At 35.9% G+C, this 12,640-nt stretch overlaps 1 protein-coding gene across 12 annotated transcripts in view; it reads left to right on the top strand.

Moving 5' to 3' along the window:
• JAKMIP1 (janus kinase and microtubule interacting protein 1) overlaps positions 1-12,640 on the top strand; it is a 126,059-nt gene that overhangs the window by 25,467 nt on the left and 87,952 nt on the right. Inside the window, exon 1 of one of the 12 annotated variants that reach the window (XM_032444141.1) lies at positions 4,642-4,717. The exons of the other annotated variants lie outside the window; for them this stretch is intronic. The gene's annotated coding sequence lies outside the window, so the exon portion shown is untranslated. Of the gene's footprint in view, positions 1-4,641; positions 4,718-12,640 lie in introns of those variants that run through there. 12 annotated transcript variants of the gene reach the window in all.

Below are 12,640 nucleotides of genomic sequence, written 5' to 3'. Positions count from 1 at the left end.
GAAGTTCAATTGAAAATTAGTTTTTGGGGTAAAGTGGAACTTAAAGGAGTTATGATATGGTTGCAAGTAAGATGCAACAGGAGAAATAACTTAAAAAATACTCTTGTGTCTTTTTAAAGTATTTAAAACACTTTCCAAAAGGTTATGGTGGTTCTACTAATGTTAAAGGCGATTGAAACTGATCACATCATGACAGGGGTAGCTTGCCAATACAGGCCAAAAATGATCTTACTAACCAAAATCATCTGCGCCTGTTCTGCAGCTTACTGAGCATTTTTTTAAGCAAAGCATTAACCTCGTTGGTGATTGTTTCTTTGTCTTTAGCACTCTCTCCAGTTAAGAAAATCCTTATTTTCAATTTGGTGTTAATGTTCCTCAAAGGAAATCGTAAAGGAAATAAATAAAAAAATCCAGGTGTATCTTGAATTGAAATGAAACTCGTTCAATTGGTAAGTTCCTTGGCCATAAATAATTTCTTAGTGTGGGACAGGTTTTCTGATGCCATTTTCCTGTGTGAAACACCAATATATTGTCTTCTGTTGTAAAAGTCTTTTTTCTACAGGAATATCTAGGAAATTTTTGTGTGCACACAAATATACTTTTTTTTTCCTTAATAAAAAGAGTGAATAGGTTTATACTATTGGCCTCTGTTCTTTAGAAGGTTGGATTTCAGGACTGGCACCCAACTAGGGGAGAACAGGAAGTAAATATATGAGATGTGGTTTAAAGGGTAAATAAAGAACTTAGGGGGAGTGGAGAGAAGGAAGTACTAAGTTTCATTACTGACTTCTAATGAAAGGAAAAATTATTATATTTATTAGTAAATACTGTAACTTTGAAACTTCAATGAGAACTTAGATTTTGGGTTTGGAATATCTATATATATGTAATTCTATTGTAATCCATGACTTCATAGGCTTTTTATATCAAAGGATGGGATTACTGCTTATTTACTGTACTTCATGAAGTGTGAGTGTTCAAAGTAGTGGTGTTCTCTGAAGTACTTGTGATCTGAGTTAATCATCAGTCCTGCATCTCTGGTGCTCTAAACTGAATGTATTTTTACCTTCTTTCTACGGTTTTTGTCACATCTGAACTCTTAAGTGTGCATGGCAGTAGTACCCTTAATAATGAGCTTCTGTGAGTTTGGGAGCTTCTTCCTCAGAATGCCACTCCATTCAGAAGCCTCGGTGCAGTAGGTGATGAGGAGTTCTGTACATCATTACATTAGAAAATGAAGTGGAAATTTAGTGGTGATGCTGTATTTCTGTTCTGTTCCCAGTCAATGGAAGTTGTGCATGAATAACAATAGATTAAGAATTTAAATACTGAAATAACAGTACTGAAAGAAAAAAAATGATTAGCAAGGGCAAGTAATGCTATTGAAGACTGAAAACTAATTTGATTTAATGATACACCAGTAGGTGGGAAGTTGAAAGTTCAGGTGATTTTTAGACTGCAGCCCGTGGTGAAGAAAATCTTGAACTAAATGAGAGGATGAAATGGGTCTAGAAAGGTCTCAGAGTGTAGGATTGGTTCGCTATAAAAGAGATTGTGAGGTAAAAGTATGCTTGCATGCTTTTTTAGAGGGTACTGTACTACTTTATTTCAATGTATGCCTTAGCATTTTCCTTTGGTCACGAAGACAGAGCTATTAGTTACTGGGTAGTTATATTAATAATGTGAAAATTTTGTTGGAAAAAGCTATGCGTTGATAATTTAAGGGGAAGAAAAATGCTCATGGAAAATTTTCACTTTGCACTTTTACACAGTAGCTAGAAGAAAGCCTAATAGGATTTTAGGAGAGAAAAACTGAGGCAACTCAGAAATTCATGCCTTACCTCAAGCAAAAGTAAGGCTTTCATAACAAGATTAAGTCTCATCGTTGACTAAAAGGATTGTCCTAGTTTGTTCCTGTCATGGGCTGCATGTGTAATTTTGGGCAGGTTTTAAAACCTTTTTGCGTGTTCCCTGCTTAGAGAATTTCCCATTGAAAATACAAGCAATTTCTTCTTTTCTCTTTGTAGAATGTTTCAGGAGAATTTTTTTTTTCTTCCTTTTATTACTACTATTTTTCCTCTCTGCTTTTTTTCCCCCTCCTTATTTGTCTTCTAGGATTTCATAGTAGTAGAAGGACTGAAGTTTTGAGGCAGTCTTTTTCTGCAAAATTCCTTTTATTCCTTATTAAAGGGGAAAAAAGTAAAAACAGAACACATTATTGTTAGCCAAAGTGCATAAATAAGTTTTTTCTTTCCTGTTCTGAAACATACATACACATCACTGCATGTTGCAGTGTTAGATATGCAAAGCTGTTTCCAGTAGAAAGTGCTGCTGGACTTCATATTCTGAAGGTGTAAAATAGCTGAATTCGCCCTTCACAATGCTGAAACTTAATTCTTTCATTGTTAGACCTTATTCCCTTTCTCCTGATGTTATTTATCAAGTTTTGTGTAAAGCTACATGAAGAAAGAACACGGAGAAATGTTTCTGTGAGAACTGTTATGCTTTTTCCTTAAGAATATCTAACATATGCTAGTATCTAAACCACAAGCTTCCCTAGACCTCCCGTCTCAGTTCATTAGCCTACTGGTTTGATGTATGGTTATTATTTGAAAGAGATATTCTGCTTATGCTGCTGTAACACTGTTTCATGGAGTTCACCCAGCCTGTATGCAACTGTACAGATTTACAGTACAGTGAATATCTCTTGTGCAGAACTGTCAAAGTATTGGCTATTCTGGCATGTGCATGTAATTCCTACATAATTTCTATATCTTGGAGTTGCTTTTTCACTTAAAACTAAAAGCATTTGTAGGTTTTCAATTAGGTATTAGTATAATATTGATATCCACAATATCAGTCCATAATGAGTATCAACTATGCATTACAGCATAGCTTCATGTGGGCTTGTGGCTTCAAGTGTGTGCATATGTGACAAATCTTAATGATGTGTGTTTAGCGCATCCACATGGAAGAAGAAACCTTCACCAGTCAGTTCATCTTCCAAACAACAGTGTTGGATGTCCAGTGGACTGGAGGCCAATATGTTGCTGTAGGAACAAGGGCAGGGCAGTCTAGCTTCTGTTTATGTGGAAAAACATTTTATCAATCAGTTTAGAGGGGGCAATGAATACTAGGAAACTGATTTCAGGAATTCTTAATGCAGAATTGCTAATGATAGTAAAACTATCATTAAAAAGACTCAAGAAAAAAAATGAGTGTGTCCTTACATGGATTTCTGTCTGTTGTAAGGCAGTAGAAAAATGGTCTAGACTTGAAAGAAAGAAAAAAAGCCAATTTTGGAGTAAAGGTGATGTGATCAGTGGTGAGTTTTGTTGATTCCAGTTAGTGAGGTATGTGAATTAATTTAAACTTCATGGAATTCTCAGAAAGGTGAACAGCCCTTAGAGCATTAAATTTAATAAATGTAATGGAGTGAGAAAGATCATGCCTTCCCATAGGTGTGATTTATCCTAAACTTCCTTTAAGAAGTAGTTCCAGTGATGCTGAGGAATCAAGATATAACTGAAAGGGGGTGGCAGGGAACATCAAACCAACAAAGGTATATTGAATAATTCCTGGTTTTTCTGTGGCTTTGGGGATCCTACTCTATATGTTACTGTTACATTGCTTTACTTTTCTCTTTTAAGTTTTCATTAGTATTTCAGTGTGATAGCTTGACATGATAATATGGGGTGAAGACTATAACCAGTCTTTAGGCAATTACTTTATCCCTCTTCTTTTCAAACTGTGCTTTAATGATCATCATTTCTGAAATCAGAAAGACTTGTTCTCCATTTTTATCCAACAAAAAATTTTGTATGAACACTTTGCTTAGGAACACAAAGAAAATAATATAAACTTTATATACTACTCTTTTAAGAGAAAGTTATGAAAGGTTAATTCAGTAAAAAAATATATATATATTTCTAAGGGATTTTTTAAACCAGGTGTGTCCAGGCTTCAGGCCCCACATGGCCCTGGTCAGCTAGTTTGTGGCTCAACAAGTTCATAAACTTCTAATATTATTATATAATTTTGAGAGACATTTTTCATGAGTTGATAGCATGCAACTTGAATGCAGACAGCATTGGTGACAGAAGAATGCTGTGGAGCAGAGGGCACAGTGAGGCATGAACAACTTGCACCCACTACTACATGTGTGTTCCTGTAAAAATGTGTGGTTTTTGTTATTAAGCAGACATGGAAGTCCTCCTGTTTAATGAGGCGAATGTGAAATTGCCCTCAAATAAGCCATCTATGAGGTTTCTTAATACAGACCAGTTGAGTACTCTCTGCTAATAACAAATGAAATGTATGGTGTGCAACATGGCAATTGCATAATGTAATTTCTGTGTGGGTAAAAGTGACTGCAGTGCCTGCATTACCAGCACCTCAGCACAGAGGAAAGGACCATAACACAGTCTCTGCAGTCAATGTGTTAAAATATTTTTTTCTACAGGAAGTAAAAAAATGTATCTAAGTGTTTTTGTTCATGATATTGTTATAATTACTGTATGGTAACTGAGCACCTGGGGACAGGACCCAGGCATCCCTGGGAGCACAGGTGAAGGCAATTCAGCTGTGTGATGAGAAGGGGTGGAGCCTGGCTGCACCTCTCTTAGACTTCATTTAAGGGCCACTGTGAAAAGATCTCTAGTTGGAGATCCCTCCTTGGTGAAATTTTCCCCCGAAAAGCTAGAATCTTCTGATACGGGTGAGTAAAGTTTTTCCCTTCCTTTACAGCACCTTTCTATCGTGCCAGTCCTTTCATCATCACACCTTTGATATAAAGCCTTTCCCATTGTATTGGTCTATCAAGTTGCTACAGCTACTTATAAAATGCCTCTAATACTGTGAAGATAGATATTTGTGAAATCAATCTTAAATTGTGATAAGCTCCATTTATGGCAAATAACCATACATTTTGGTATGCTGACTACATGGAGTTCTTTGAACAGCAGAAATTATGTAGAGTTTCTTTCCATTTTGATAAAAGAATTTAGAATAGATTTCAAGAAATTTGGAAGTAATCTCTTTGTTTTTTTTTGTATCTGCAACACCAATTTCAGGGGATGTAAACATGTGACTTTTCAAACAGACTATATATACTTGCAATCAGGCCTTCAATTCAAAGAAAAAATTTATGTCATTTTGCTAGACTTTTGTAAGACTTCTGAGATTGTGGAGAGCTATAATTCACTTCACAGTTCTGCTTTGTTCATGTCGTTGCTTTTAGGCAGTATGTGCAATTGTGAATAGTTATTTTCTAGGATGAATCACAGGAAGAGTGAAATAAGATCAAAGATCTCTGAGCACCTTGAGAATGGGGATGGGCTCTTCAGCAGGATCTGTGGTGATAGAAGATGGAGAAATGGCTTCAAGCTCAAAGAGTTTAGATTTAGGTTGGATATATGGGAAAGGTCTTTTACAGTGAGGGTGGTGAGGCGCTTGAGCAGGTTGCCTAGAGGTGTGGTTGATGCCCTGTCCCTGAAGATTTTCAAGCTGAGGCTGGATCAAGCTCTGGACAACCTGTTCACTGCAGGGGAGTTGGACTAGACAACCTTTAAGAGTTTATTCTGAATCTAAGAATTCTATGATGCTCTGAGAATGTACTAAGAATTACAGCCGCTTTTATCAAACCATGCAGTCATTTGTTCACAAAAACATGGTCAAATATCTCTCTAGTTTTGTTTTTTGTTGTCCATGTTTTATGTTTCAATAAAAACTAAGTAATAAAACATATATCTAAAGTATTTATATTAATGTCTCAAGGCTTTTCACTCAGTGTGACACAAACAAGTCAAAAGGTTGGATGCCTGTGTGAATATCCTTCTTTAAACAGCCTCTCTTCAAAGAGTCTCCTTACACAGGAGTTTTTCCATACATTTTGCTTTTTACCCCTCTTGTTTTCTTTGTTCATGTGTTTATCCGAAGACATCTGTTGTTGGATTATTACCCAGACAGCGTCAGAGACAGTATGCTTGAATACACGATCCTGATCTAAGCCAATATCATTGAATTCTTCATCAGCCTGTGCTGTTGTCTAGTACTACATGTTGTCTAAACAATACAGATGGTGAAATCCACAAGTAATTTTGCAAAGCAAATGGAAAAAATGGAAGTTTGACTCTGCCACCTACAATAAAGTTTTCCAAGGTTTAATGAGTATGTAATAATATTTGATAAATATAAATGAGCACATTTGGGCTGACTACTACTGGTACCCCAATGTTATTCAGGTTTTGCTAGTGCTTTTTAGATATGTTACCCTAACCTGAATTAATCTTGCCCATCTATGAAGACAGAGTAGTCTGAGGATTCTTACTCACGTGATGACCTTCGGTCAGTGTTGATCACTACTTTCTATCCTGAATGTCTGTTTAGAAGTAAATGTAAATAACTGTAAGATGCTCAAATCTGAGTGGGTTATATACAAAAAGTGGTTTAAAATTCATTTCTATCTAAACAATATTTAAGATAACATTTGTATTGATTTCTTTTCTCACTCCTGTTGCATTCTTTTAGCTTTTCTGCTCATAGTGAAGATGTAATTTTTTTTTTTATTTTTTTATTTTTTTTGTCTGGCTAAGTTATGCTCAGTGAGAGGAATTTTGTACATCATGCTCCTCTTTTTGATGCGCATAAAAAGCAATTGTTTCGTATTTGACAGATGAGGCTGTTCATAGCCTCTAGGTTGTGATGTGTGATTTCTAGTTCCAGAGATATCTTCATTTAATGAACTTCTGCTCTTCAAGTTACTCTTAGTGAGGTAAGTTGAGAACTGTAATTTAACTTACAGATTTAGGTTGTAAATCTTCTTTAGATGAGATTGTGCTTATAAAAGCCAATGTTCTGTGCTGGTTGTTAAAAACAGCTTCATATTTCAAAACAATTATGAATATATATGTGTGTGTGTATGTATGTGTGTATATATATATATATATACATATATATATATATACACTAAACATTTGGATTATGTTCTTCCAACTGTGTTATTTGGCTGTTATGCCTGCTGTTTTGACATTGCTATTCTTTGTATGCCCATAATTTGTCAAATGACAATTGGGATATGTATGGTAAATCTTACTTTAAGACATTGCTAGTCATGCCATAGTGTTTGAAATGGTATGGCTGGAATTTCATCCAGTATTGATAGTCATTCAGGTATCTGATTTAAGATTTCTTGAGGTTAACAGTCTGAAAAGCTATTTGTACTTTATTTTCAAATACAGTGGCAAGAGAGGGAAAATAAAGGATTTGTTAGGTCATTGAGTGTTTGTACCATGGATGTTACCAATGTGTTACTGACTTGAAGATTATCAGGAGCACTTTGTGAATGCCTGTAAAGGACCAAATGGGTGGGATGTGATTGCATGTATTTTATTTTAATGCATCTATTCTGTTAAACTTGTCTGGTTTGGGGAAATGTTTTTGACTGCTGCCATCTCTGTAGTAGTGAAGCAGACTTCTAACATTTTCCCTACCACATAAAGAAGCACAGATTAATTTCTTCATTCTGAGGCTTTGCTGTTTAAAGACTACTGAGGACCAGAGTGTTGTTAACATAGTTCATTTTGAGGTTATTTTAATATCATCCCCCAGTCTCCCGTATCAAATGGAGTTATTTGCTCACTGGCCAGGTTTTCTACCAGTAAACACTCCTGAGCCCTCCATTTTGAAGGCAAACATGTCCAAAGAAATCTACAAAGTAATGTTAATTGACACACGTTGACACCCACCACTTGTCTCTTACATAAGACACAATTGTCACAAAGCGACCTTTGAACCAAGGGAAAAAGGATTAAGCACCGTCTTTCACAGCCCTTTAGTGACCAAAATCTTAACTCCGAGCAGTAAGGAATCCTTAATATCAATAGTAAGTACTTGCATCTCTTTGCACATGGTAAGCTCCTGATCTCGTATACATCAAGAGTTTAAAATGTGTAAACTTTCTTGTGAATGAGAGGATGGAATTTTTTTTATTGTTTGCGCTTCTATCATAAAATGCCTGCCCTTGGCCCCGCAGCTGGAGCTCAGAAGCACAGCTTATTCAATGGAGGTTCTGCAGCAGACATTGCCTGAGAGGCACCAATGGTCCAGCAAAGCTAGCAAGGTGCTGTGCTGTATGTTATCATTTGTAGTGTAGACTGGCCTTTAATTAAATTTCTTAATTAGGCTAAAATCCAGTAACTCTAGGATGGGTAATTAGCAGAAGCCATTTCAGGAGGCAAGTGTTTTTTCTGGCTCATTATCCTGTCTTTTACTGTTTACCCAAGATTTGAGTTGCATTAATGCTCATGCATCTTCTCAAATATATATATATATATATATATATATATATATATATATATATTCGAATATATATATATATTTGAGAATATATATATTCGAGAATGTATGTGTGTGTGTATATATATATGCATATATATATATATAACTTTTGTTGTCAAAAGCTAATTGACAGTTGATGTTGGTGCTTAAACTTGGCCTTATTTTAGAGACTTTCGTCTTTTACATAAATATATTTAATTCTGGATAAGAATGGAATATAATGTGTCAAGTCTTTACCTTATTTTATGTTGATTAAAGCATTCATATTATTGATCCACAAAGTCTCCACCTTAGAAATCCCTAGTGCTTCTCATGAATCAGTCTGTTTGAAAGTGCAGTCAACAATTTTCTCTATTTCATCTATTTCTTACTGAATTATTCTAAAAGCACTTAGAAATTTTTGAATAACTGGGCTTACAAACAGGACTGATTGGATTACTGAGATGTGCCTCAGGTTACAATGCATTTATAAAGAGCTGCTTAAAGGGGCATAATGTTTACTCTATGCCTCCATTCTTTGGGATTAGAGCAGGCCATGCTAAAATTTCTAAATACAGGTACAAAGTTTTATGGTGCTCAAAATAAATAGTGTATATGTAGGAAAATATAGTTGTGTGTGTATAAATCTTCTCTACCTTCTCCAAACATTGATCACTTGCCTGCAGCAGTAATAAGTCATGTATCAGAAACAGCAAAATAAAAAGGAAAGGGATCATTTATTATATTGCCATACAGCAGCCAGAGGATCCTGTGGGCATAACTGATGACTTCCTTCCTGTTACCTTCTTGATGAAGTTCTAATTAATATCAAATTTCTTACATGTTATTTTTCTTTTTCCACAGAGGATACTACTTGGCTTGGTGTTTAAGAACTGATAATAACTAGGAGGTGAATTCACAGGCATTGTACCCTGTAGTTCTTGGGATATTGTTGAAAACATTCCTCCTTTATGCATTAAGCATTCATTGTTCCGAAATTAGCTCTTTGAACCCATCAAATCTGAAGTACAATAGCACTTCATACTTTTCAGTGTTCTGGTATGAATTTTAATTATATTTCTGCGTGATGGAAGTTGTTATGCTTTCAGCAAAGAATTTGCTGTAGTTAGAGTATATTGTAAACAACTTCTGAAGACTGTGGATGAGTTGGCTGCATGATGGCAGGTATGGGTTTGCTCTAGCTGGTGTATGTCCAAATGAATGATGAAGTCTGCTAGATCTTAAGTTACAGTGCATGTGTGCAGTCTTGTAAGTAGCTAACTATAAAGCTTTTGGGCTGTGCTGAGAGAAAGAATGAACACCCTGACATGTCAGGTGACAGGCATAAGGCAGTACTGCAGTACGAAGTAGAGTGTAAGTGGTAATGCCACAGCATCAGTCCTCTATTTATTCACCTCCTAACTGAAGGGAAAGTGTGCCAGTAATGTGAGATCAAATTAAATATATATCAATTTTATCCCCTTCTGAAGGAAGTGACAGCCAAAGTGCTATTTTCCCCTGGTTTAGAGAGAAGATATATAAAATGGATGTTGGTCAAAAGCAATATTTATTTTGAATGTGTATGTGTATCTGCACATTTTTATCTCTTCATGTGAGTTGTCTGTTTAAAAAAAAAAAAAAGTACGATCAAGCTGAACTATAGATGAGAAATGTATCCAATTTATATGGCTTCTGAAATGCATTTCATCAGCAACAGCAACACGTGCATTTCTGCTGATGGTTGCACTTTCCTTGACTTTATTGTTCCATTGGCCCTAATAAATATGGATGCAGTAGCGTGCATATGTCAGTGTTCCTTTTTCTAATGTATCTTTGCTGACTCCAGCAGCAGCCTATTTCACCTGAAATTTTATTTACTAGGAGGTGATTATATAAGTATGCAGTAAACTGGGTGTGATATAAACCAAAGTAATGCATTAAATGAGGGTAAACCACAGATTTAAAATAATAACAGCAAAAAAAGACACCCTGAGAACAGAATTTCTCAAAACCTTTCTATACAGTATTCAAGTTATATATTGTGATGCAGTGCAGAATATGTTGCCTTCTTTTGTTTTAAATCCCTTTATGTTTTGTACTAAAGGTGGTTTCATAAAGATAATGAAAAACGAATTTAGTACTTTTAATGTCAGGAAAACAAATCAAGGTCATACTATAGCAAGTAACTTTGATATAAACTTGCTTAACTGAATTGTGAGTAATAGTACTTGGTACCATTATTTGGTATTGTAAATAATTGGAGTTGATACTGCCTGATGTAATTTTAGAAGAATATTAATTTAAATATTTTAATGGACCTGAGTTTACACTTTGTTTTGCAAACTTAGCAGGGCAGCAAGATACTTAAGCAAGTAACTAAAATATAAATAAAGGGGCTGAGTGAGCATAAAAAGAAAGGTTCAACTTTGCACAGGTGTGGAATGGAGAGAACAAAACTGAGTTGCAAGTAGGGATGCTGAGCTTGAGGTTTATGATCTGGCAAAGTAAAATAAGTTCAGCTATCTTACTGCTGGCAAGCCTGAAAGAGCTTCATCTCAGCATATGTCACAGTGATGTAAGCTGTGAGGAACTACCTTTGTGGAATTGTTAGAAGCAATTTTATGCCTGTGCTCCATCTACACACTCATGTTCTTTAAACTTAGACACTGCACATTTGTACAAAAAGACCTCTGAAATGTCCAAAGGAGTAGATCAGCTACGGATGAAAATATGCTACTTGGGGTTTCTTTTGTGTGTGTGTGTGCCATGCCCCACAGGCTGGCTTGTCCCACTGTAACCTTTTTCTTCCCACTGGTACGTAGTGTGGCTGCTGTACTATGATACTGCATGTTCCAGTTTGAGCTGATTCTGACCTTTGTGAACCACAGTGCCTTGGTTGGGTCACTGCTTTGGGTGATGAAAGTGCAGGAAATTGGGCATCTCAATTAATTCTGAATCTATGGCCTGTCAAGTAAAATGTGTTGGACAGTATCCTTCTTCATATATAGCATATAAGCTACAGTGTATGTGTATATTTGTACATATATTATATAAAAACGTGTGAGGAGATGATGAAAAAAGTTTCAGAGGGCAGGACTTGGGAAGTGTGTTTCGACTTTTGATTTATTTAGTGGAATGAGATTGGTTTCTCTAAAAAAAAAAAAAGACAAACCTCGACATCTGGAATGTCCATTATTTTAGAACACTCAGATTTTTGCAATCAGTTCCTGCTAGGGAGGCAAGGATGGGTATTAAATATAAGGTAAGATATTAACTATAAGCATCAGCATACAGTGATTGATTGTGAGTTTTAAGAAATATGAGTATCTGTAGACACAAGCAGCTACTTAAATGTTAGTTTACTGATAGATGCATTTTCAGTAGTAGATCTAATGTTTTATATGATTTGTTTTGAAATGGGCTACTTTCAGACATGAAATCCTCACACCTGGGGGATTCAGTTCAATAAAAATCTGGACAGAAATTAACTGAAAACTGGGATACCTAATGTGCTTAGATGCTGCCACATATTTATGGAGCTTTTCCTTACCCTGTTATTGGTAAGACTGAAGAGGGCTGTGACCATACCACAGGGTAACTATTCCATAAAGGCAAGTATCTAAACATCACTAGGACTGGATTTCTTCTCCCATCCCCCACTATTATGATTTTAATGGTAAGCAGCTCTTTGTTTATGTAGAGCTGGTGTGAAGTCCTTTATTGGAAGATAATAATGTCTTTGTATCAAACAGTGCCTGTTTCAAACTGTTACATTTGTCAGTGTTTAATTGAACTTCCCAAGGTTACTGGGAGGATCCAACTTCTAACAGCTTCTATTGGGAATCACTTGAATATTGTGTTTCTGAGTACAATAATGCAATTTATGAATAAGTGGAGAAAAATGGTTGCTGATATTACACTTCAGTTCTTTGCGGAAACACAAGTGAGTACGCAGAAGCTCAGAGTTTATGGATGAACCTACATGTGTTGTTTTATGATCACTGTGAAGCCTTAACTGGGCACGCAGAATCTGTGCACTAAATGCTTTTTGTGCAACTCTGTGAAATGTAGAGACCTCTAAATTTGCTGTTGGAACTGAAACAGTAGTAATGTGCTACGAACTGAGCATTAAAGCTGCTGCTGAATTTTATTCATAATGCACAGCTAATTGATGGATTTGAGAATACAAAGTGCATGTTTTCTTCTCAGGAGGGCTAAAGGCTGAGCTGCAGTTCAAGCACATAAAATGCTCTGAGTCCTTTTCACAAGTTTTAGCTGACTCACTGTGTGACCTTGGGGTAACCTCTCTTGGCATACTGCATTT

Source organism: Coturnix japonica, chromosome 4 (assembly GCF_001577835.2).
Source record: "Coturnix japonica isolate 7356 chromosome 4, Coturnix japonica 2.1, whole genome shotgun sequence".
In the NCBI taxonomy this organism is placed as follows: Eukaryota; Metazoa; Chordata; class Aves; order Galliformes; family Phasianidae; genus Coturnix; species Coturnix japonica.
This window is presented reverse-complemented; position numbering and strand designations above follow the sequence as displayed.